Source organism: Euprymna scolopes, chromosome 35, assembly GCF_053919585.1.
Source record: "Euprymna scolopes isolate OS-2025 chromosome 35, ASM5391958v1, whole genome shotgun sequence".
NCBI lineage: Eukaryota > Metazoa > Mollusca > Cephalopoda > Sepiida > Sepiolidae > Euprymna > Euprymna scolopes.
Window position 1 is genome coordinate 24,795,764 of NC_136516.1, and position 2,084 is coordinate 24,797,847.

The following is a 2,084-nucleotide window of genomic DNA, read 5'->3' on the forward strand; positions in this document are numbered from 1 at the left end:
GTGTGATCGGAGGATCCCAGGGGAGATAGAACGGAATATGAACATAGCTCAGGGGAAGTTGTGAGAAAAAGGTCTAGAAGGCTTGCATACTGACCAGTAGTATCGGGTACACGGGTGGGTTCATGAACAATCTGAGTGAGGTCATAGGCAATGGCAAAATCATGACAGAACCTCCCCTCATCATCTGTCTTCTTTGAGTGGGTCAGCCATTCCCCATTATGGACATTGAAGTCACCGCAAATGTGAATGGTAGCCGAAGGATGAGCAGACAGGATGAGGTCAATTTTCTCAGATATACTCTTAAGGACAGTAACACCGCTGTTGTGGGGGGCGATAGAGAGCAAATATGAATGCGGTGGTGTAATCAAGTGCAACCCGGAAGCACATATAATGTAAATTAGGGTTTTCTCTGGAGATATCTCTACCACACGGGAAGCCATCTTTAATGTAGGCGTATATTACATGCCCATGGCGATTTTGGGGGTCAGGGTTAGGGTTAGGGTTAGAGTATTCTTTTATTATGAACTCATCCAGGGAAGTAGTCGGCCCTATGCCAGTTTCGTTTAGAAAGAGTAAGTCCGGTTTCGTCTCCTGTAATAGATAGATAGATAGATATCCAGACGACGAAACACGTGTCAGTGGATAATTATATTTTTAAAAATAATATATATATATGTGTGCGTGTGTGTGTGCGTGTGTGTGTTTGTGTGTGTGTGTGTGTGTGTGTGTGTGTGTGTGTGTGTGTGTGACTTTACTTGCCTCGCTGTCTGTATGCGGAACGGTTTCTACCAAACTCACTTTTCAGTTTTTGGCCTACAAACTTGAAACTTGATATATATGGGATTCGGGCCTGTGGAACAAATTCGATTTGGTTTTTAGGCCGTAATAATAGTAGCCAATTAAGGGGCCAACGTTGAAATAAATTGGAACTTGCCAAATGTATGTTGACAAAACTTGTTACCTCTACGCATGCGCAAATGTACATTCATACCTTTAACAACCTATTTTTTAAAGATGTTACATGCGTCTGAACTCAGAGTGTAACGGATAAGGTTGGAGAACTGCATGTTTTACGTTTGAAATCACTATTATATACTGAATATAATATAATAATCAATAAGGCGTTTGTTCTATAATAGTCAATACGAAATCTGCATAAATTAAAATATCATATTTAAGCGTATTTCACATTGTGTTTTCAAGCTTAGTAAAAATGGACTGCATATTTACAACATATACAAGGTTCCTTCAATAATTTACCAGACTTTTTGTACAGCCATTTAAAATTGTCGTAGACTCTTGAAAATTCAGTATGTAATTGTTATACATCTTATGAGATTACTGGCAACGTTTTGTGGTTTCGGGTTCAAATATACAGCAGGAATTGGAATACACCCTACTAAAGCTAGATTGTCACAGCTGGTGAATTTCAAAAATGCAATCTAGACGTGAAGACATTTTAGAAAAACAATAGGCACTAAAATTCTGTTATAAACTTTGAAACCATGGATTGCTTAAGATTTCTTTTGGACTTGCATGACTTCAGTATCAGTTTGCGAGTGGTATAAGAAATTCAAGGACATCAAGGAGTTCGTGAGGGATGATGAGAGGTGTGGGGGGAGTAAAGAAGTCCAAACCCTAGACTTGATTGGCCAAATAAAGAAGTTCATGGATAAGGACCGTCGCGTTGTGTTGTTGTTGTTGATGATGATGATGATGATGATGATGATGATGATGATGATGATGATGATGATGATGATGATGATGATGATGCCACAGCCCTCTTCTGGCGCTGTAGTAGGCTCTCCTCTTCCGATAGATTTCTTCTAAAAAATAACTCAAGCTGACCGTCCGGTCCGGTAGCAATGTTAACAACCTCGCAGAAGTAACAAAAAAAAAAAACTGCATTCGGTGATTTATTTAAATAATGAATTCTAAGAACATAAACTATATAACTATAGAGTTCTAATATATAACTATAGAGCTCTAATATATAACTATAGAGTTCTAATATATAACTATAGAGCTCTAATATATAACTATAGAGTTCTAATATATAACTATAGATTTCTAATATATAACTA